Consider the following 25106-nt stretch of genomic DNA (forward strand, 5'->3'; position numbering starts at 1 on the left):
TTATATTTTGTATAAAGGGTTTGACAATGAGTATAGTATTTCCCCCCAATTTAAAATGATTCATCTATCACCAATATATGATTAGTTAATAACTTATTCCCCCCTCCTTCCTTAACGTGAATTATCTCCCATTCATAACAGATTTTGTTAATTTTATAAGATTTATTTGTTTGGAAGTTAATATATTTATATTTTCTAGAAATATAAATAGATTCTAGGTTATAATACCCTATGAAGAAAAATAAAATTACTTTTATTAATTTTGTTTAGTTCCAATAATTATTTTTTAAAACTGTTGTCCCTTATTATAACCCACTTCTTTCTATCTTCTTATTCATGATTTTTTTTGCTATCAATAGTTTTGGGAATGAGGAACTATTAGGCACTACCCAATTTAAAGAAGAAATTGGAAGTCATTAAAATAATTAAAAGATGTTATTGTATTTCAATTAATTTTTCTATATGTTTTATTATATTTTGTATATTTGTATTATAAGCGATTTGGGCAATATTACGTTTAGATATTTTAATATATCGATTGAGGGAAATTGGAGAATATTTAGTTTTTAAAAGTTTGTTATATTTTGGACGATTAAGAAAGATTTGTTATTTATTTGACAGCATTTTAAAATAGTTAAACAACCTCACATATATCTTTTAAAATATATTTTATATTTAAATCAATTATGCATTTATTGGTTTTGGGTTTGTTGCATATTCCTAAGTAATGTATAAAGTATGAATAATAAATATACCTTATTATTATTTAACACAAAATATTTGTATTTCCAAAAAACATACTAATACTCTATTGAAATCCCAAACACCACATAACATGCTTTGATAACCAAAAAACAAAAAAAAGCCACCTTTAACGTTTGAATTCTCCATTATTTTCATCAAATTGGTTTTATCTCATAACCTCCCATAATTATAACGATTTATTTGTTTTTTTTTAGAACTCATTTTAAATTATAGTAACAACTTCATAATCAAGATTTTAAATATTATAATATATTTAAATAAATTATTTAATTATTTAGTTTCTTTTTTTGTTAGATACTTTCAGTTTAAGAAATCTAATTTATTGATTCAGAATAAAGAATTTGTTTTTCCAAAAAAAAAAGGAATTAATTCCATATTGAAATACCAAACACTCCATTAACGTGTGGTTTTTCCACCTCTTGAAACTTGCAACGTTTTCAACTCTTTTCACTTTTCATGATGAGTTTGCTGTATGCCTAAATACTTCTTCTATAAAGGCTCTCTAAACTCCCTCTGATGTTATAATCCTTTTTTTCTTTCAAGTGTTCCTTTGTCTTTTAAGAATTTGATACATGGATTCTCCCCGGTTAACTCCGGGGTCAAGCTCAAAAGAATCTAGAGCTCGAAGGAGATTGATAAGGAGCAGCAGAAAGGATTTATCTCCTGACGAAAATATAGGTGAGAACCTATTGTTTCCCTCTGTTTTTTTTTCCAACGAAGGCAAATTTCTAATGTGAGATGTTCTAACTATCTGTATTTGTATAATTTTAATTTTTTGCAGCAACCGGGGGATCCATCATTCCATCTGTGTCTTCTTCTATCTCAACAAGAAGACCTTTGTCCAATATAACAAATGTGTCTCCATCTTCTTCGCATAATGCTCGAGTTGGTAATTCAAGGAATAAATCCAGAACTCTAGGTTAGTATGTCCCTGGTTTTTTTGGTTGTTTTTTCCCTTGCTCCTTATTTCAAGTGCTGTGAATCTAAATTATCTCATTTTTCAGTACCTAATCAATATGAGAAAGCTCTTCATGAACCATGTTCTCAAAAAAAAAGGAAAACAAATCAAGCTGGAGGTTCGTCCCAATGTCAACAACCTTTTCCAAGTTCAGGTGAATTTTTGTTGTTTCTTTTGTAAATTGTTTTTGAGTTTGTACGTGACATCTCTTAAGTCAATTTAACCATGGTTTTTTGTTTATTGATTTCTTTTTTTTTTTCTGTAGGTGTTGGAGGTTCTGTATTATGTAATGAGAACAGCCCTGTAAATCTCATTTCATTTGATAATTCACCTTCCTTAACTTATAAGGAAATAATGGATAGGCAGTTTTCAAATGCGAACAGCAAAAGAAAGTCCATTGATCAAGCCACTTTGGCTTCAGTTAGTCATTTTTCATTGGAACATTCCAAAACACAAATGAATGAGATTTTTCCAAAAAGTTTTGATAGTAATTCTTCCAATCCTCCCCTATCTACTGTCATTGCTACGTCATCAAAACATCCTTCTCCATCAATATTGAAGCCAAAACAAACCTGAACGAGAAAAACAAACGAGGGCTCCATCTAGAATGAAAAAAGTTAAAATAATTAAAGAGTTGCCTACCCCTATCCGTTCGGAATCAAAGTGGTCGCGTTATTTAAGAAAGAAAGCTTTGGATACCAAGAGAGGAAGGTTTTCTCCCTCTAATGGAACTGCAGATGAAGCAGGGCCATCTAATGTGGCTTTATGTGAACCTGGAGCATTAAGCAGTGATTCTGAAGATGCTGAATCAGGTTATATTTCATACATCAAAATTATTTTAAGAGAAAGTTGTTTAATATTAGTTCTTTTGATATTATTTTTGTTATTTACATCTAACCTACTTTCTTAATTCATATGATACCTCATGGGGATTCAGATGAGGATTATGTGGAACATACGCATGAAGTGATTCCTGAAATTCCAGCAAACATTGTTGCTTTGCTTCAGATAGCTGAAAATACAGGTATCATCCTAATATTTTTTCATTAACCAAAATTTTATATATGTTATTTTTTATTGAATCATGAGGCTCTATTGATGACATCTATTTTTTTTAAAGACGTTCTTGATTTTGGAGATCCAACCAGCGCTTGCTTTTACTGCGGAGCTTTCATGTGGGCTTCTGAGAAATCGGGGAAGATAGATTCAGATGGGGCTTCAGCTTTTTCATTGTGTTGTATGAAGGGGAAGGTTGATTTACCCTTAATCCCTAAGCCTCCTCCTCTACTTCTTGACTTGATAACAGATAGAGAACCAAGGGCGCAAAATTTCAAGGAGAATATAAGAGCGTATAATAGCATGTTTTCCTTTACGTCTATGGGTGGGAAGGTTTTAACTGCTCTTAATGACGGTGGAGGCCCCCCTCAATTTGTATTGAGTGGACAGAACTATCACTGTATGGGTTCTTTAATTCCACGTCAGGGACAACCTCCTAAGTTTGCTCAGTTGTATATTTATGATACACAAAATGAGAATTCTAATAGAGTGAGGAATCTAAGGTATGAAATCCTGAAATTAATTCTTTTGATCATTTTGATTTTTTATTATATAATTGTTAACAGCCTTATGTTCTTAAATTCTATTTCTTTTGTAGCTATAATGGGAGAGGACAGGGTCTTGACCTTTCTTTAGTGGAAGATCTTAAGCAGATGATTGACAGACACAATGTCCTAGCCAAAATATTTAGGCAGGTCCGAGAACGATTGAACTCTGATGAATCAACCCAGTTATCTATCCGTCTGTTCAGAGCCCGGGGGAAAGATCCTAGAACTTATAATATGCCGTCAACGGATGAGGTTGCAGCCTTGATTGTTGGGGACATTGGGGAGTCAGACGTTGGCAGAGATGTTGTAGTGAAAATGAATGATGGATGTCTTTCAAACATTCATGAAACACATACTGCTTTCATTCCTTTGCACTATCCGCTTATATTTCCATACGGTGAAGATGGCTTCCGTGAAGATATTCCCATTAGTGAGATTTTTAGAAACATGGGAAGCTACAAAAGATGGAAAGTCTCTATGAGGCAATTCATTTCATTCCGCCTTCAAGACAGAAACAGTGAGTATGGGAACATTATTTTTGCTAAGAGGTTGTTCCAACGGTTCGTCGTTGACGCATATACCATGATTGAAGCAAATCGTCTTTCATATATTCGATTTAATCAGAAAACCATAAGAGCAGATTATTTAAATGGGGTTGCAGAGGCAATTGAGAAGGGAGAGACAGACCCGTCATCTGTAGGAAAGCGGATTATATTGCCTCCTTCCTTTACAGGAGGTCGTCGTTACATGTTTAATAATTGTCAGGATGCCATGTCAATTTGCAAAAAGTTTGGGTACCCTGATCTTTTTATTACAGCAACATGTAATTCACAATGGGGGGAAATTCAAAGGTATGTCCGTGCTAGGAATTTGAGAGCTGAAGATAGACCTGATATTTGTGTTAGGGTTTTCAAGATGAAGCTCGATAATCTGATGTCTGATTTAAGGAAAGGCACTATATTTGGTCCTGTTGATGCAGGTATGTCATTTATTATTTATTTTTTTTTTCCGGAAATATATGTTTATGTTGCAATATCATTAATACTGCAATTTTAGATTTCCATTTAATTTCGTTTAACTTTTTTTGAAGGTATGTATATAGTAGAGTTTCAAAAACGTGGATTGCCACACGCGCATATTCTTCTATGGTTGAAACCCCAGTACAAATTGATAACCGGAGAGGACATTGATAAATTCATTTCAGCTGAGCTTCCTGACCCGCAGATTTATCCAAAGCTTTACAAGGCCGTTTCCTCTTTCATGATCCACGGTCCGTGTGGGGTTATTGATCCTAAGTGTGCATGCATGGTTGATGGAAAGTGTTCTAAACACTTTCCCAAAAAATATCAGAACTGCACTACCATTGATGATGATGGTTTCCCAATTTATAAGAGAAGGAAGACAGGAATTACAGTGGCCAAGAAAGGAGTTCCTTTGGATAATGGTTTTGTTGTTCCCTACAATCCTCGACTTTTGATGAATTATCATGGACATATCAACGTGGAGTATTGCAATAAATCAAATGCAATAAAGTATCTATTTAAATATATCAACAAAGGCAGTGATAGGGTGAATGTTCAAATTTCAAATGCTGGAAATGGAGAATCGAACCAGGATGAAATTAAACAGTACTACGATTGCAGGTAAGTAATCACATTGTTTTTCTTCTTTTTTTTTAATTTTTTTTTACTCAGTTGTTAAACTGAAATGAAATGCTAGGTATCTAACTCCATGTGAGGCAGCATGGAGGACATTTAAATTTGATATCCACGAGAGATGGCCGCCCGTGAAGCGCTTATCATTTCATCTTCCCGGTCAGCAGTGTGTAACTTTCAACGATGATGAAGACTTGGAAGGCGTTGTTGAAAAATGTTCAACTAAAGATACTCAATTCTTAGCATGGATGAATGCGAATAAGCTATACCCGGAGGGAAGAAGTTTAACGTATGCTGAATATCCGTCTATGTTTGTTTATAAGAAAGATAAGCAAGTATGGGAGCCAAGAAAGAGAGGTTTCTCCCTTGGTCGTCTTCAATATATCGCTCTAGGCATGGGCGAGGTATATTACATGAGGATTCTATTAACAAAACAGAGGGGTTGTGACAGTTTTGCAAGTTTAAGAACTGTCAAAGGGGTTGTTTATCCAACATTACAAGATGTGTGCGATGCTATGGGATTAATGGAAGATGAGAGGGAGTATGTTGATGGGATTATTCACATGAGTGAGATTGGTTCAGGGTCTTATTTGAGGCATTTGTTTGTAACGTTGCTCTCTACAAACGCTATAGGAAAGCCAAGAGAAGTGTGGGATAAGACATGGAGATTTTTAGCTGACGGCATTTTGTACCACAGAAGAAGGTTGCTTAAAATGCCAGGTATTTTTGCACTATGTTCTTATTAAATATATTGAATGACGTTTTTTTATTTTTGTGTGTTATTTTAAATGGGCATCTTAGAAGGAATCATTTCCTTTGCTATATCAAAGAAACAACCTCTTTACAATTGGATTTGATTGTATACATTACGTGATTTAGAGAATGTTTTTCTATATTGTTTTAAATCCATTTAATATTTGTTGCAGATCTTCAAATAAATGATGAGGATTTGATGAACTTATGTTTGATTGAGATAGAGAAGGTGTTGAGAACCAATGGAAGGTCACTTAAAGAATGGCCTAGCTTACCTTATCCATCATTTTGTGAGACCTTTCGTTTTGAAAATCAATTTGTTGCAGATGAGCTTAATTACAATAAGGATGAAATGAACGTACAGCATCAACAATTGGTCTGTTCCCTAACTTCTGAACAGAAAGGAGCGTATACCCAGGTAATAAATTACGATTAAAGCATAATAGGAGAAAAAATGAATAAATTCGATTATTATGTGTTTCATATTTTCTTTTTGACAAATTATGTCAATTTACAGATATTGGATGCTGTTTCGTCCAATAACGGAGGATTTTTTTTCCTATATGGATTTGGCGGATCTGGTAAGACTTTTGTGTGGAATACCCTCTCAGCTGCGTTGCGTTCTGAAGGAAAGATTGTTCTAAATGTTGCGTCAAGTGGCATTGCTTCATTACTATTACCTGGAGGTAGAACTGCTCACTCTAGATTTTCCATTCCGATCACTATCCATGAATCATCAACATGTAATGTCCGTCAAGGTTCTCATAAAGCTGAAATGCTTCAAAAAGCAAGTCTTATCATTTGGGATGAAGCTCCAATGCTTAACAAGCACTGTTTTGAAGCTCTAGACAAAACTTTGAATGACATCATGAAGACCCAAGCAACTTTTGGCCATGATAAACCCTTTGGAGGAAAGGTAGTTGTTTTGGGTGGGGACTTTCGACAGATTCTGCCAGTAATTTTGAAAGGAAGTAGATCAGAAATCATTTCTTCTTCTGTGAATTCATCATACCTATGGAAGGATTGTAAAGTAATGAAGTTAACTACCAACATGAGATTACAACAAGAAGGGTCCTCTTCTTCATCCTTGGAGATCAAAGAATTTGCGGATTGGCTTCTACAAGTGGGCGATGGCACGGTTAAGCCAATTGATGAGGATGATTCTATTATAGAAATTCCCTCTGATTTGTTGGTGAGGGAGTCCGATAATCCCTTACTTGAGTTAGTTAATTTTGCATATCCCAATGTTGTTGCAAATTTGGAGAACCATGCATATTTTGAACAAAGAGCACTCCTTGCTCCCACTCTTGAAAGTGTTGAAGAGGTTAATAACTTCATGATGTCAATGATCCCTGGGGAGGAAACAGAATATTTGAGTTATGACACGCCATGGAGGTCAGATGAAGACTCTGAAATAGATGCAGAATGGTTCACTTCAGAATTTCTAAATGATGTTAAGTGCTCTGGTATTCCCAACCACAGAATTGTTCTCAAAGTTGGTGTCCCTATCATGCTAATTCGGAACATTGATCAGTCTGCTGGATTGTGTAATGGAACAAGATTGATAGTGAGCGCTTTGACACCTTATATCATTGTTGCAACAGCTCTTTCCGGTTCTAAAACAGGTAAACCTGTTTATATTCCTAGGCTTAGCTTAACTCCTTCTGATACTGGCCTCCCTTTCAAATTCTCAAGGAGACAGTTCCCTATTACTGTTTGTTTTGCTATGACTATAAATAAGAGCCAAGGCCAGTCGTTATCGCATGTTGGATTATACCTTCCTAGGCCGGTGTTCACGCATGGCCAGCTATATGTAGCTCTATCAAGAGTAAAATCTAGAAAAGGGTTGAAGATACTTATAGTCGATGACAAAGGAGTAGTATCTAATTGCACTCGGAATGTTGTGTATGAAGAAGTATTCCAGAACATATGAATGGTTAGATTATCTATCTTTGAATTCGTACTTCTTTGTATAATGCACATTGTATTTAACGTGCTGTATTTTTTGATCTACTTATTTAAAACATTTTCTAAATTGTTTCAGATTCAACAGGCTTTCAATGATAATGGGGCAGCAAGCAACAAGTGGAATGCATAACGTTCATATGACATCTTTTTGTTGCCGATATATATATTTCTGTAATCATCAACCTTTGTTAGATTCATTCAGTTTTTCATTGTTGTGTAAACGAATCAAACCTAATTTCAATTGTTATCTATTGTTTTGTGGTAGTTAATCATGTCAATTTCATGTAAAAATAATTGGCATAAAAAATTAGAAAAATCTTTCGCCGTGCAGCGCACGGGTAAAAACACTAGTACATACATACATACATACATACATACATACATATATATATATATATATATATATATATTCTTAGCATGTTATCGAGGCTCTAACAATAATTCAATAGACAATAGCACACAATTCCAGTTAGGGTGCATGTATGCTTGCAATGCAATTTCAAATGATCCGGATAGTTCAATTGGGATGGGCACCATCGAGTTAGTCACCACTGGGCTAGTGTGTAACCTTTTCCACTCGGGTGTCGCTTACAATTCATGCATAGTCGGATCAATTCTAACCACCCTAGGTTGAACCATTTCCGCCCGCTATGCCGAAGATACACTCTAGGTGTTCTTTGATGAAGGCCCAGTCTTTCGACAGTCCCAACCTTCGTGAAGCCGACCGAAGTCGTCCCAACTTCATCGAGGCCCGATCTTTCGATCATCCCAAACCCCGAATGTATGCATGATGCAATATGGTTAGCCAAACATCGAATCGTCCTCGCACGTACGTGTTTAACTACAAATTTCGATTCAAAAGTACCCGAAGGTCAAAGTCGTCTTGCGACTAGGCTCTGAAAAGCCGGAGTTCATAAAGCACTCAGTGACATTTCCCTGGTCACTATGGTTCACCCCCGTGGCGACCATCAAATTATTCAAGAAGTGCAAGGAAGCACTTATTTGCCTTATTAGTCATGTTGACTCATCCACTTGACAGTCAAGCAAACGGCTAAACGAGCGAGAAGAGTATTACCCATGGCTTGTCGACTTACTCCCGTATTTCACAATCCTTTCCAATTCCTAAGTTTCCCTAAGGTCATCGTTAATTAATTAAAGCGTTTCAAGTTGAGTTAATTCAATTATGAGGTTTATCGTCAAAATATAAGTTTCATGAATTATCAAGTTCCATGTTCTAACTAATCAAAGTCCCCAAAATCCCCCAAGTGTAAACCCCGGGAAAAGTCTAAGTATTTCAGGAAGGGCTAGATCTCAGGCCTCTGGTCAGGACCTGCCTAGGGTTATTATTTCAACCCGAATGATCAAATCGAATCAATTCAAATGTCCTACACTCCACAATCGCGTCAAAGCGCACAATTCGATAACAATATCAATATCTCAAGCTATAAGAAGCAATATAATAATAATTCAGTGCGGAAATCATAAGACAGAAACCAGTAAACGGCCGAAGCCTCTCAAAAAACGGAGACACACGTCTCATATCAGTTCACTCGGCCGAAGCCTCCAGAAAACATTTTTCCATAAAGCGATAAACAATATTCAATATCAAGCAATATTCAAGTCGAATTTATCGACGCCTACAATACAAATAGCTAGTAAGTAAGTTGCACTAACCTCGAGTTGTTCCAGTCTCGCAGTGCAGGTCACGCTCACAAGCTTGCTCTGTCAACCCCAAAGTTTCCACAAACGAACCTTGGAACAAACAAAGCGAAAATCAATCAAAACAAGTCAATTCGATTACAACAATTACTAACTAACGATAGACAAAGCTTAAAAAGCTTCCGAGTACGACATTATAACACGAATGGAAGAGTTTCCCCGAATGGGTGAGTTTTGACACGTGAAGCCAAACCAGAAAATTCTAATATTTACCTTTGCTCACTAAAACGCGCATAACTCGAGCTACAGAACTCGGAATGACACGAAACCAAAGCCAAAATTTTGGCGACTCGAAGGGCTACAGTAAGCATAAGGCCAACCTTGCCCAGATTTGAGTTTCCTCACTGTCCTAACACAAATAGGTCTTGGCCACTCTCCAATTTAGCGTTTCGGCTCTTTTTCTTCGATCTAATTTAATTCCTAGGTAGTTTTAGGGTATAACTAGGGTAAATCAATGCTCGGAAAAAATTTTAGAAATTGTATTGCATACAGGGGTAGTTTGGTCCAAGTTTTGAGCTCAAAAACTCAAAGTTGAAATTTTGAAAAACAAAATTGATGGGGTTGTTCACAACGACATTTATAGCAACTAATCCTAAGGGCACTAAGTCCGATTGTGGCTTTTTGAAGATAAAGTTTCAATATGTGAGTAAAGGGGTTTTTATACCGTTTTTCATATCTATGGCAACTCGATCGAAATCGGCGCGCATCGGCGAGAGATTTAGCTTGTTGGGTAGTAGTAGAAGGTAGATCTAAGGAAAAATCGGGAAAATCGGACAATTTTACAAAAAGCTCAAAACTAGGAGCTCAGAAAGAGATAAAGAAACGCGATATAAAAGATGATTAGAGGTGAGAATAAGCAAGAGTACCTCTGTGCCGTGAAGTAGAGACAAACAGCTCAAAGATCCGTCAAAAAACGAAGAAAATCTCTCCTTTCTCTCTCAGCTTCTCACTCTCGGCCACACAAGGAAATAATGGTGAGTTTTTTTGTTTTTTTTTTCTATTTATAGGAGAGAGAAATCGCGGGAAAATGAATATTTCGCGATTCCGATTTTTGCAGTATGTTCATCTGCGAATTCTAAGCGAGATTCTGGCGACAGAATTCCAGAACTCAAAAAAAGTCTCTTGAATTTGAAGAAAACGATCCAAAAGCGGTGTGAGTTAAAATACTCCGAAAAAACTACTTTTTGCTGTGAAAGTCGGATGACAAAACTTCCTTCTGAAGAAAGGTTGGAAACGTCGAAAGAAATTTGGACGCGGATGGAAACTTCGTTAGAAGTTTCGAATAGAAAAAGTCTTCATTCAGTGTTTGAATTTAAAGTCTTGAGAGAATAGAATTTAGCGTCGTCGGACTTCCGAGAAGTGAAACCTATCGTGCGTATAGTCCAGAGTTCCGTAATGAAACGCTGGTCGAGGGAAAAATAAAGAGAACTTCTTATTTTTCCAAGGATTTTGAATTTCGCTTAAACAGTGCTTTAAGAGAGGAATTAGCCTTTTCTGGACACTCTCGCCATAAGGCGGGTGTGCAAACGACTCGTGGTAACTCCTATAACGACTATGGTACTATCCTCAAGCAATTCCTGAACTTTCTTCTTCACTAAACTTTCCCAAACAACAAACTCCTGCACGGGGTCATGTCACGCTTACACCGATCCTATGCGTGAGTCGAAAAAATAATTATTTAAACCAGCTCCGAAATCTGGGTCTTACAATGCTGCTCTCTTAGGATTGGGCTGGACAGATGAAGTCTGCGCATACAGGTTAGAAGACTAAAGTAAAGGCACACTTCATTACGAAGGCATCCCAATCGTTAGTGAAGAAGCAGGATGACCGTTGATTGCGTGCCTGGTCAATGGTCGAGACTTTCCTTGACCAGCGCCATCTATCACAGAGCTATCTAACCGTGTAATAAAAACGCTCCATTGACGGGTGTGATTTGCACATAGGTCAGCCGACAATGTGATGAATGCGTCAACTAGAGTTTGGAAGTCGATCTGCTATAAAAGAGAGACTTTTACCCTTCCATGTATCTCATCTTCTATCCATTGAAATAACACTCTATTTTATGTCAAAAAAAAGAAATAACACTCTATACGTTCTTAGTCTTTTATGATTTCGATTCCCTTTGAATCCCTTATCGGAACAAAGAGAAAAAAATCTTTTGAAATATTGCAAAATTTGAAGAGAAACGTACAGCTTTTTCTGTCACAATCTTGAACCTTGAATTCATGGACAGTCCTGCTCCTCCCCCATGACTACTCCATTGATGAAAAAGACCTGATTAATTCCACAACCGTTGAAACAAATCCACTCAAATGGGTGTTTGATCATGAATGAGAACTAGACTTCAAGAACTTCATTAGTCAACTTACAATAGGCTTTTTATAGGTCGCTATCAAGTAGTCCAAAATAAGTTCTTTGTTGTAAAAGCTAGCAGGGTAAGTCCAGTGTCCTGGTTTTAATCATAGATTACCTTGTAAAGATAAAAGCAATTAAAAGCACAAGTTTCTCCATATATGTAGTTTTTAGATGCCATAATTGCATCTGGGGAAAGAGATCAAAGTTGATCCATACATTAACATATTATTAGTTAAAGATTGTAAAGGGAGTTAATTAGCTTCTTCACTTATGAACTAGGGGCACCTTTCACATATCAGACACGACACTAACATCAGTATGACAGCGACGTAATATGTGTTAGACTGTCATATATTTCTTTTTTCAGGGTCTGATTCACTTTAAAGAAAAAGAGATGATAAAAATTGACGTGATTTTTCTCTCTCATCATTTGGTTGAATTGGAATTTGGATCATCTCCGACTCTTGGATGGTGCTGCAAGTAGAAACGAAAGAGGAGTTAAATGTAATTTAGCACTTGCTTTTTAGTTAGACTAATTCCAACCTTTGGATAATTGAATCAATGGATGAAAATGTGCTGGAGAGGTTGGAGGGAGTGTATTGCTGGAGAGGATCCATATTCGTTGAGAAAGAGTACATTATTTTTTATAAAAAAGACTTTTTTTTATGTTGGTTCTTCCTTTAGTGAGCCAATAAATAAAAGGGAAAAAAATGTTTAATGGGCTTTAGCCCATGTGGTTTATTTATGAGTGAATTAAACCCTTGTTTGAAAAGCGCACAGTAGCATCAATTTGAGAGGCACTGCAGACAACATCTAAGGAGGAGGATTTGAGCCGCCGACAAATTTTAGTGATACATCATTTGTACTCTGTTTTGGCTGATACTTCAATATATATTTCCTGTTGACAAGCCTGATAGTTTAATAGTTTTTATTTTGGTTTTCACCAGCTCTATTTTCTTGTTTTGTTTTCCCTTTTGTTGGGTTTTTTTGTGCTTATTTCCACGTTTACTGTGTAGATTTTGATGTCTCTACTCTCTAGGTTTTTTAGGAAGACACTATTTTGGATCAATTATTTTTCTATAGCGGTGATTTTTGGCTTATCGTGGTTTTTATTCTCTCAAATTGAGGGGAAAACTTTAAAAATTTCATGTGTCCTTATTATTTATTTTACTCATTTTTTATTATTGTTACCGTGGATTTGCTTGAAAGTTATTTTATTTAGTTCTCACAAATGAAGAGGAGTATCTTGAAGGTATGAAAAACGGTAGAAGGGGGGGTTGAATAGCGTTTTCAATATAAAAACTTTCCCCTTAAGATTTAAAGTAAATCTTTTCGGTTTCTCTAAGATAGATGGTGCAGCGGATAAAGATAGAGAGAAGAGAAAAGCACACAAGTATTTTATCCTGGTTCACTTGATAAATCCCTCAAGCTAATCCAGTCCACCCGTTAAGGTGATTTCTTCCTTCTTAGAATGAAGGCAATCCACTAATCAGATAATTGTTACAACTGCACTTGAAACCTACAAGTGACTAACAATACACTGACTTAGCTATCACTAAGATTCACTCTCTTAGTCTTCTCTAGGATCCGATCAACCTTGATCTCCTAAAGGAATCACCACTAAGATTCACTCTCTTAGTCTTCTTAAGGATACTGACCTACCCGGTCCCTTAAGGAAAATCAAACAACTGTTTGAGGTTGGTGTTTACAAAGGTTTGCTTCTAAATAAGCTGAGTGTAAACTAAATAAGAATAGATGAAGAAAGTAGAGGCTTGAATCTTTTCTTGTATTGCAGCTCTTGATTTCTCTCGCTCTTAGTCTTTCTTCTTTTCTTCAGCCTTTTATAATCCAAGGTGCAAAGGATATTTCTGTTGAGAGAATATGACCGTTGGAGGGCATTTCTGGAACTTCCAGAACCTGCTGTGGCTGAACCTTGGTAGGTAGGCTTTTCAGAATAGTACACTGCTCTTGTACTTCTCGATAGAGACATTTGCCTTTAACCATTGTCTTCTGATCAGAGTTATGCTTCGTGTTGGAACTTGTGAAGCTTGGTGATCAGAGTCAGAGGGAAGCTTGGATCCTCTGACCTTCGTAACTTCTGCTTCTGGACCTTCAGAGCTTCTGAACCTTCAGAGCCTCTGGTCCCTCAGAGCTTCTGGTCTTCAGATCTTCTGATCCTCAGATCTTCTGATCCTCTGATCTTCTGATCCTCTGATCCTCAGATCCTCTGATCTTCAGATCCTCTGATCTTCAGATCTTCTGATCTTCAGAACTTCTGACGAATATATCTTCTGGTGTCAGAATCAGAACCTGTTTGTCAAAACACTCAAGACAAACATTAGAGTATCATAGTTGTTCATCCACAAATAAATACTTGTTATCATCAAAACATAGAGTTGTACCACATGACCAAATCTTGATCTTACATATCTAATCTCCTAATTTTTCCATTGCGTCACTATGATCCCATCATTTTTTACCTAAAGTATAAATACATAAATGTTTGAAACAAAAGGATAAACTAGTAAATATAACTTAAATTTGGTTAACACCAACCACTTCACTCTAAATCAAAGAGACCATAAAACTGAAATGGTCTCACAATTTAAACTCTATCTCAGAAGGTTCAGTCACTAGATCGGAAGTTCTAGCAACATATCAGAGTTCCCTTCATCCAGATCGGAAGTTAAATCTCAAGATTGTTGGTTTAAAGAACAGATTGATGACATGCAATAAGTTGTCGTCGCCATCGGTGCTGTTCTCCCTTCTCTTCTGTAATAAATTTTTGAATTTTTTTATTTTTTGCTTTTGTTTGGGACTATCAACAATTTATATTTTAAATTTATTAAATATGTGCTCATCTCCCTTCTCTTCTGTAATAAATTTCTGAATTTGTTTTTTCTTATGTTTGGTACTTTTCTGGATTTTCTATGTTTGTTGCTTTTGCCTCTTCATTGATCTTTGTTTCCCTCTTCTTTTAACGAGAATTATGTTGTTGATTGAGAGAGAGAAAAGGATTTTTTAAGCAAAAGCAAAATAAGGAACCAAAAAAAGCAACGCTACTTATTTCCTCCTACTTAACAACTAGTAACAACAGCTCAATAAGCTCCAAGGAAACCCAAAAATAAGCAATGTTGCTTATTTTCTCCAACCAAATTAAGCAACTTGCGTTGGAGATGCTCTTTAGTCAATATCTCTGCACCTAATTCTATCTATGCTTGATAATTGTTGAGATCAAGAAGATAATTCCTTCTATTTTATTTGTATCTTCTATCTATCTATCTATCTATAAACTATATAAAGGGAGAGTTTTTGCAGCCTTAAGGGCAAATTCGGAAATCAATAACTCATTGCACTACACTGAAAATTTTTCCATGGGTATTTGAGTAAAAATGAAAATTAATTTTAACAGATTGAATCACAGTCGTTTGTTCCCTTCAATCTCGCTGCGGTTTCATTCCTCTTTGCATTCCATACGTTTTGCCGTTTCAATCCTCTTTGCATTCCATACGTTTTGCTGTTTCATTCCTCTTTGCATATATATTTGGCTCTGGAAAGCCTACCTTCTGGTGAGAACGATGATGCCGCTCGGATTAGGTCGCTCTGCGGTTAAAACCCCCATCTGTTGTTCCTCACGCCGCGGTCACTGAGGTGGGGGATGGGATCGAGACCTCTTCATCTCCTCCCTGTCGTCACCAAAGGATTTATGAGGTGATTTTGCGGTTCAGACATTTTTACATTGCAATCGTTTTTCAGTGATTGCTTAGTGTTAATTCTTACTCCCATTTGGTTTTCATTTTGCAGTTATCATCAGAGTCATCTTCTGCACAACCATCATAGATTCTAGCTCCAATTTTAATGCCCCACCTGCTTTATTCAGTTGGTAGCAGGACAACAAGAAAGTTAAGGTAAAGAGCATGTAATATAATTCTTCACGTAATTGAAATGGTTGAAAAATAGATATCTTCGTAAGATGGTTTTGTTTCACATAATTCAATTTTCAAATTTCATCCTACCAATTACCAAACATGCTTACACACTTCTGTTTGGCAACGGTTACATAGAATGCTTCACATCATACTTTTTTCCTATTTTTTCCCGTTTCATATTAGTTTCAAATCAAAATCAGGCTATGTAACAACAGAACCAACTCATGCAGCATGTTACTTGACGAGAAATCGCCACAATTGATCATGACACTGTACAGAGGGAAAATGAGTGCGATTTGGAAAAGTGAAATAACTGCCATTGAAGGACAAGAACATGTAGAGGGGATTGCAGTGCCTGAATTGGGAATGAGTTCAAGTTCTTGGTGAAGACTACTATGAAGTTGAAGCTAAACGTCGGAAGAGGGTCCGCAAGGTGAAGTTTCTTCTTTTCATCTTCTTATTCATCAAAGTGTGTGGGAATTGTTTTCATTTTTTTTTATCCTGATTCATCCTTGCCCTCACTATGTTAATTTTGCGTTTTGAGGTTCGTTTCTTTTTTATTGGAAAGAATTATGATGGAACATTGGGAACCAACCCTTCCCATCTTTGCATGAGAAGGCTTTTACCAGAAGAAAAAAAAACTTATTGTATTGATTGGAAATGAAAAGAGATGGATGACAACCAATTCCCCACTTTCAGTTAATTTATTATTAATTTTTAAATATTAGCATTAGGATTTTCTCTGGAGTGAAACATGTTGTCACAAGCCTCCTCATTCTCACTGCTGAATGTCATCTATTAATTACTGAAATTGAAATATGTATTGATGTTCCTATTATGTTCAGTGACTTAGAGATGACGAGGACGTTTATCAAGAGCATGATTTAGAGTTCGAATTTGGATTTGGCAACATTATAGTGGTCAATAGCGGTGTTTCTCAAATTTGTCTAGACCATGCTGAGGTGTTATTTATCTTTTCTTCCTTCTTTATGTGGCACTTTATGCATGTTGCACATTGCTCAAAGTGATTAATTTTAAGGCTACATACTGATTTTTATGTAATAGTTTTGTTGTCTAATTATGACTAGAAGCATGGATGTGTCAAACAAGAATGATATATGCACTTGACATGTGCAAGCCTTTGAAGGTCTGATATAGACCTGATGCTTTTTATTGTTATTACATAGTTTTCTTTCCATTTGCCTCTTTAATTATGTTGGTTGACAAGCACATGTCTTGCAGAATGCTAGCAGAGCTTTCTAAATTGGATACCTTGATGTGGTTATTTGCCTATTTTTCTTCTCTATTTGGCACTTTACAGCTCACCTTTGCTCGAAGTGACTATTTTTAAGGCTACATATTGATTTTTCTCACTTTTTCCTTCTTTGTTCTCCTTGCTTTTTCACTACTTTGTTCTTACACAATGTGTTGTTTTGTCGACTGTGTTCTGCTAGGAATTCAGTCGCATAAGCTTTGTGTAAGAGGAACGAATTGGGGACGAAGTAGAACTGTGTTCTGCTAGGAATTCAGTCGTAAGTTTTGTCGATTGTAAATTTCAATGTTTATCTTATATTGTATATGCTATTGTTGAATATACTCTTTCCTTTGCTCCCCTATTGGTTTCCGGTCACAGCTCCTTTCAGCACTTCTGCAGCAGCTATGGACTCTACCTCATTATGCAGAGTTGCAGTGGTACTGCTACAGTAAGGTATAGTTCTTTTATCCTTAATCATAATTCTTATTATCTTTGTCTATAGTTGTGATATTTCTTACAATCAATTGGCAAGGGGTCAAATATTGGGAAATTGAATTCGTGTGCATAGCTTGGTCCTTCCACGGCTTCCCTCAGGTACAAAATTTCAATACTTAACTTTTATGATCCATGAGATGTATGTACTGCGTGAACAAATTTTGAGTCTTTGTTTTCTAAAAAGTGTATCTTCTCATATGAGGTCAATTGCTGTTATAGATCTACTCCATAAGGCATGATATCATGGATGCCAAGTGTCTCATGCCAGGCTTGCTGTTAGCCATCAGAAAAGTAGTGCATCTCAAGGTAGCCAACTAAATAATTTGCTTAGTGTGATTCAATCTTTTCATTTCCCTTTTATCATCCAAGAAGAATTTGTTATACGACATGGATAAGTTTTTGTGAACTTCCACAAGGCTCCATTGCCCATATATTTGCTTTAAATATTAAATTAATATATGTAGTTTTTATGTCCTAACTCAAAGCTTTTTGGAGAGTAAGAATTGAAGCAGTATTATGCATTGTATGGCATCATCCTTTACACTTATCATAAAAAATTGAAATTGTTGTCCTGTTGGCAACTCTGAATCAGAATTTGTTACATATGCATTTGCTGTCATGTCCTCAGGCAAAAAATACTTGCTTTGCATCTTCCCTTTGTCTTAGGACTGATTGTTTCAGTCAAGAATTTTTAGCACAACGATGCGTATTAGAATTGTTGTTTCTTTCTAGAGCTCAACGCCCTCTTAAAGAATTTGTGAGATGTTCTATTAAATACATCTCATTTGAGCAGGTCCATATCTTTTTGAACTGTTGAGTGAAGAAAGTCTGCTGCCAAGAAGCCAGCAGCAGGCACCAGGAAGATGAGTGCAGCAGCAGGAAGAAAACAATCATTATGTCAGAAGTTCATAACTGATATGTTGCAGCCTGCTGAAAGTAAGAAAGATGAGGTAGTCACCGTTCAACAAGGAAAGTGATTTTGTCCTGGGTAGGCTTGCTGACAAAAACAGTTTCTTCTGCAAGTGAAAAATGGACTTACAATGCTTTTAACATTAAATTTCATATCAATGTTGAAAAAACTTTCCGCTAACCATTTTCTTTTTGCAGTGATGTCCAGTGCAGGTTATGTCTATAAATAACAATTTTCCTGTTTGTTCTCTAAGTTCCATCACACACAGAAAAAAGTCTCACCGTCACAGGGTAGCGTTATATGGGTTTTTGTAATCTAATTATTTGAATTGGAAAAATGAAGAGTTGTCTGTCAGAGTTTCATATATTATCAATTTATAAGTTTCCAGAAGGTGATTCTTTGATATTCCATTCTACATGGGGTTGGATTTATTTTCTTATCAGGTTTTATTTTAATAAATGACCTGAAAACATATTTTGTATAGGTTGTTTGAGCTGCCAAGGAACGGGTTGAGGAATTTGAGTTGTTGATTCCAACCTGCTTGCTTGAACATGTTAAAATTAAAATTAATACAATATTTGCTTGCTGTTGAGTTTCTTTTGAACAGTGAATGAATGGATTCTTCATATACTTGGTCTATCACTTATTTCTCTTAACTGACCATAATTTGAGGACTAGGAACTGCACAAACCAGGAGCTAATTATAGTGAATGTTAATGCATATGTAGTATCACAATTGGTAGAATGTGATCTATCCCGGTTAGTGACTTTCTTTCACCTTTTCTTTTTCTCTACATCTATAACACATAGTTTGAACATATATATAATTTCTAGCAAACCATTTAAGCTTTTTACTACAAGCCTACCTTTAGTAGATTAAGCTTTCTATTTTTTCTTCTGCAGGAAAAGAAAGATGATATAACTGAGGCTCCTAGACATGAACATTAAGATCAAATCCCTTCTTTAATCTTAGCTCAGGAAATACTGTACATGTTAGGTGGACCTTTCATGTGAAAGCTTCTTCAAGTAAACACTCCTCTTTGCAAGCATGACGGTTAAACTGAGAGGAACCGTTGCAGCAGAATGCTTAAGTGTGTGACTGCTGACCATATGAAAAGTGCATGTATAGATCACTCTATTAGTAGACTCATGCAACTGGATAATAAATTGTTTTGAATAGTTATTTACCAGTTACAGAATTTCAATTAAAGAGGTGAGTAAAATACACTTTAAGCCAATTTATGTCAGAATTTGAATGATTGTTATTATGAATTTAGAACCTGCCAATATTTTTAAAATTATGTCTGCTTGGTACTAATTCCATTAATATCATTTACACAAATGATTGTTTTGAACAAATGATTGTCATGTTATTTTATCATCTGGGATAGTGTCATTGTGTGGGATTGCCGTGGTTAATCATGGATCCCATAGAAATAGATGAACCCATGTCCTCTTCTTATTAGTCACAACCTTACTCTTTAAAAATTTACATGTGTATGAACATAAGGTTAAAAAAGGCAGACACGTAAATAACAAGGCATTTGCTTCCCTCATGAGAGATACCACTAGGCATTTTCTAGACCGCATAATGTGATTGGATGATAATTATTATACACTGACCGTACATATTCATTAAATTTAATTTTAAACCTTTCTTTATATAAATCAGATTATTTTAGGGAACTTCTACTATGTCATCTATAAGGCACTAGAGGACAAAAATGTATTACCTACAATTTGAAGTATAGGTAGAGTTAGAGAAGCAATAAATTGTCAAAATTAGGCTTAAACATCATATTAGTCCCTGTCTTTGTGTCGTCGTCTGAGGTAGGTCCCTGACTGGAAATATTTGTACAAAAGGTCCTCATGAATGAAAAACGTATGGAGTCAGTCCTAGCCGGAGCTCCGGGCTCCGGTGAGTGATGAAATGGCATGATGACTGGATAAATGATGATGACGTGGCTTTAAAAAAAATTTTAAAAATTTAAAATTTAATTAATATTAAGTTGTTATATAAGCAAAATTAAATTTAAAAGGATTGTACAATATTAAAAGTGCTTGGAAAAACAGAATTCCCAGTTTTATTCTCAATTTTATTATGGCGAGGGGAAAAAATATATATGACGATTTACTCAGTGACTATTTTAAGCTTATATATGTCACTTTATCTTAATAAACTATTAAATTTTTATATTAAATAATTTAAATAATGCAAACATTTAGACAAACAAATAAAAAAACTCAAATAAATATAACTATTGTGCTTCTAAATAAAATCAAACACATTCATCGTAAAAAAAACTTTCAAGTTTATGTTTTGTTATATCTAAAATTAATTTTTTTTATTTTAAACTATATTTTAATAAGCATAAAAAATAATACATTTTAAAAAATTACAGGCTATCAATAAAAAATACTATCCCGTTGCATGGGTCAACAATGATGAAAACCACAAATAAATTAATAATTTTGCACTTACAAGACAAAAACAAACACGTTCATCATAAAAAAAAACTTAAAAATAATGTACCATTTATAAAAGCAAACACATTTATCACAAAACAAAACTTATAAATTTCTTGATATAATAAACATTTATTATTTTAATACCAAAAATATCTTTTAAAAAATAACACACAAATAATAAAAATAGACAAAATAAACAAAAATGAATATCCCCGTGCATCGCACGGGTCAAAAATACTAGTTCTTTCATATTTTTAGAGAAGCAATTAATGCTGCACATTTTTTGTCAAAGTACTCTCTATTTCATGAAGAAGATGTCTTGATTAATAGGGTACCCTCGTGTCTTCAACATTGTATTCTCTAAAAAAAATTCGAATATTTTTTAATCGAAGATTCTTTTTCATGCCAAAAAAAATATTATAAGTTGTTTTCCGATGTACTAAAAATAAATCATTCTAACAAGTGACTTAACTACATTTAATAGAAGTGAGAATTTTGATTTTTCGTAAAAAAATGACTCATAGAGTTTTACCCGACTTTTTTAAGCTTAAAAGTTACTTTAAATCCAAAGATAAAAATAAGAGCTTTTAAAAAAAAGTTAGAAGTTGTTTGACCATTTTCATTTTTTAATAACTTAAAAGGGTCTTTTAAGTCAAAAAGTGTTTAGTATAAAAGTTTTCTAAAAAAGTTAATTTTATTTAAAACAAGTAAGTATCAAACAATCTTCATAAATTTCTTTCAACCCCAACAGTGCAAATCCCATGTCTTCCTCTATTCCTCTAACTTTTTTTCTTTGTTCCTCTTACATACCAGCCAAGGCTAGATAGAATTGAAAAAATAACTTAATCACAACAAGGCCTTAAGAAAAATCCATAGAACAAAATCAAATCCATAACAACACCTTAAATTGGAGCATGCAAAAGGGGCATTTAATCCAAAACCCATAAAAACGTAAAAAAGAAGGGTGAGTGCGGCCTTGCGCCACTGTGATGCGAGGCACCCTCAATGTCGAGGTTGAGAGGAAGAGGTGCGCCGCCACTTTGAATGTGAAAGGAGGTGGCCTCATTCCATCGCCAAGACGTAAAGGCTTGTACTTGTTTGTGATACAGATTGTGGAAGGAAACGCCGCCTACATCCATGGCGGCGAGTAAAGACTTGGGTTGCTGCCATAGCTGTTTGGAAGAAGTCGTCGCCGACATCCATGGCGGTGAGCGGAGACTTCGGTTCTTATCATAGTTGTTTGTACTGCAGATTGGGGAAGAAGACATCGTCAATATCCGTGGCGGCGAAGAAAGCGAAGCCACCTTGAGAGGTTCAGAATCACAGATATATACGAAAGAAACCATGACTCTCTGCTTCGGAGAGGTCGACGAGAGATATAAACATCACATATATTTTTTTGAAAGAAAAACAAAGTAAATATAAGCTCCTTAGAAGATAAAAAAGTGTTTTAAAACTCGGCGCGGTCATCGACTCGGCGATGTACATAGTTAATAAGTCACTAGTCGGACCATGAGTCTCTGGTTCGTATGTTTGACTTTGTGTATATCAAGAAATTTAACAAAAATCAAATGCAATATGAAGTTAAGATAAAAGAATTAAAAAAACGTTACTAATCATTGAACTATTGGGTGGTACAGCGGTAAAATTTCCCCTCACCTTCCTGAAGTCATACGTGCAAGTCCCACCAGTACCATTTTTTTAAAATAATTACATGATTTTGATTGAATTGTCTCAAAGTCTGCACCTGGGTTAACCCATTGTCAACGAAATTAAAAAAATGAAATGGGTGACTTACCAGTTCTCACCGGACGACATGCACATCTGATCCATTGAGAGGCTTAGACCAATCAAGTGATCGAGTCCCGATCCAACTGGCCGAATCCAAACCGAATTATAATACTATGGATAAAATCCCTTTTCCCTATCTTTTTTTTTCTAAAAAGTTACTTATTTTTTCATTATGTGTTTTAAAATTAAATTACTTCAAATTTTATAACTTTTTAAAAATTGTGTTTGACCCAACAAGTAAGCTGAGCAAAACACTACCTAAATGTAGATTTACAAAATATATCTATATTTTTTTTGTTACAAAGAGGGGAAACCCCACGACAAAAGAAAAAACTAGAAAGCAATAAACCCTACAGGGAGGACCGAGGGAACATCAAATCCCTTCGCAGCCACGAATGACACTCGCTGAAGGGAGAATTAAAGGTCTGCATCCCAAAAGGTAGAGATAAACCTACCTTCGCAAGGTAGTCGGCCAAGGAATTCAATTCCATTGGGCCATAACGGAATACAACAGTTCCATGAACTGAAGCCAGCTCTAAAATATCAGCAGCAATCTGGCCATACTGGTAGGATGAGACGTCTTGGCCATTTAACAGGTTCACCACCTGGACTGAATCACTCTCAATAATGACTTAGGGGATATCCAAGCTAATTATGAGATCCACTACTGCTTGAACAGCAAGCAGCTCAACAAGGAAAACATTTGGCAAGCTTAGATCACCAAGGTTGTTACTAATGTCTATCCTCCAATCACCAGCTGCACCACGGATCACGCCCCCACAAGGTGCATTTAAATACTCAAAAGTGTTATGAATATTTGGATGCCCATCAGAGTTAGGAGTCAATGGGCCAGGCCCACATGTATACTTGTTCAACACTCTAAACCTAATAGTATAAATACAAGGGAGTCTGCACCTAGCAGAGTATCCTCATCACATTATTCTATATCTCTTGTTCCTCTATTCTCCTTTCTTATTTACTTGCTTACTCTTTATTCATAATACGTTATTAGCACGATAGTCTCTCCATAAAATTCCCAATTCCTAAGTGAAAGAGTAAGTACCAATTCCAGAGTAAGTACCACATCCATGTGGAAGGTTATAATTTGTTTTTATTTTCTCTCTTCTTTCTTCTTCTTCGAATCAATTTTTTTTTCTTTTATATTGATTCATAACTATGAGTCTAAAAGTACCAATTTTTGCATGAATCCTGAAGATTCATAGCCTTACAGTCCAGAAGTACTGTAATTGAATTATTATGCATGAATCAGGAAGATTCATAGCCTTACAGTCCAGAAATACTGTAATTGAATTATTATGCATGAATCAGGAAGATTCATAGCCTTACAGTCCAGAAGTACTGTAATTGAATTATTATGCATGAATCAGGAAGATTCATAGCCTTACAGTCCAGAAGTACTGTAATTGAATTATTATGCATGAATCAGGAAGATTCATAGCCTTACAGTCCATAAGCTCTGTAATTGAATTATTTTGCATGAATTAGCCTTACAGTCCAGAAGCACTGTAATTGAATTATTTTGCATGAATCAAGAAGATTCATAGCCTTAGTGTAATTGAATTATTTTAAAAGAATCATGAAGATTCATAGCCTACAATCCAGAAACATTGTAGTTGAATTATTTTGAATGAATCATGAAGATTCATAACCTACGAGTTTAGAAGTACCGTAGTTGATTTTTACAATACGAATCCTGAAGATTCGTAACCTACGAGTCTGGAAGTACCGTAGTAGAATTTTTAAAATATGAATCATGAAGATTTGTATCCTACAAATCCATAAGAATTGTATTGAGATATATTCTCTTTGAGCTATGAGTCTAGAAGTACCATAGCATGAATACACAAAGAGTTCTTGGAGAACTAGAAATTTATATGAATATTAAATCCCAAAAAGATTCAATCGATTTATTGGATACATTTGAGAGAAATTACTCTATGGTTTAGTTGACTTGATTATTCTTCATTCCTTCCTTGATGTGAATGAAATATTATTGAATATTGCCACCAGAAGTGGAAGAGACAAAAAAAAAAGTCATGAGATATATCATAATGGAAAGAGATCAAGAAAAGATTCATAAAATACACTATATTATTAAATTGATCTCTTTATTGAATTTACTACTTTTCATATGATTTGTTACATAAATTCTCTTCTGATAATTGATTTGTGAAATACTATCTTCTAATTATTATTTTTTTTTTTAGATCACGGGTGTATTTTTATTGGTGTCAATATCAGTTTTTTTATCTCCATGAAAATTTTATACTTATATAATCATACATTTAATTTTTGTTATAATCAGTTTAAATTCAATTCAAATTAAATATATATTTAAAAGAGATATGATCATGATGAGTTTATTTTTATCTTCAATAAATTGGATATGGTTCCTAAATAAATAAATAAAAATTTACATGAGTTGTGCTTTTTCCAGTCTTTTCATTATAATAACTGAT

At 35.1% G+C, this 25106-nt stretch overlaps 1 pseudogene; it reads right to left on the reverse strand.

Annotated features, from left to right (window-relative positions):
- Positions 1-22103, reverse strand: part of LOC130736722 (probable 3-hydroxyisobutyryl-CoA hydrolase 3) — a 68352-nt pseudogene extending 46249 nt beyond the window's left edge.
- Between the last annotated feature and the right edge of the window lie 3003 nt (positions 22104-25106).

Source organism: Lotus japonicus, chromosome 2, assembly GCF_012489685.1.
Source record: "Lotus japonicus ecotype B-129 chromosome 2, LjGifu_v1.2".
Lineage (NCBI taxonomy): Eukaryota > Viridiplantae > Streptophyta > Magnoliopsida > Fabales > Fabaceae > Lotus > Lotus japonicus.